Source organism: Populus euphratica, unplaced genomic scaffold (genome assembly GCF_000495115.2).
Source record: "Populus euphratica unplaced genomic scaffold, PopEup_1.0 scaffold3241.1, whole genome shotgun sequence".
Classification (NCBI taxonomy): Eukaryota; Viridiplantae; Streptophyta; class Magnoliopsida; order Malpighiales; family Salicaceae; genus Populus; species Populus euphratica.
The window spans coordinates 10,286-10,854 of record NW_011503132.1 but is presented as its reverse complement, the minus strand read 5'-3'; positions in this window follow the sequence as shown (position 1 = coordinate 10,854).

Below are 569 nucleotides of genomic sequence, written 5' to 3'. Positions count from 1 at the left end.
AGGCCTGCATTTGAAATGAACATTTACCATAAATTAAATGTATCTTATATTATTAGATATATTATTATAAAACATGCTTTAGTTAAGGAGTTATTGATACTTCAAGTGCAAAATGATGATATAAAACCTTGATAAATATGCACTTTTAAGTACTAATCACACATAAAAGGAAGTGAGGAAACAAAGACACACTCAAAATGAAGTAGGGTTAGAAAATATGCTACCCGAGGGGTGGTGGCTTAAAAAAGCACATAAAAAGAAGTGAGGGCACAAAGGCACACTCAAAATGAGGTAGGCTCAGAAAATATGCTACCCGAGAGATAATGGCTCAAGAGAGCACATGAAAGGAAGTGAGGGCACAAAGGCACACTCAAAATGAGGTAGGCTCAGAAAATATGCTACCCGAGAGATAATGGCTCAAGAGAGCACATGAAAGGAAGTGAGGGCATAAAAACGCACTCAAAATGAGGTGGGGTCCGAAAACACGCTACCCGAGAGATGGTGGCTCAAGAGAGCACATGAAAGGAAGTGAGGGCACAAAGGCGCACTCAAAATGAGGTAAGGTCAGA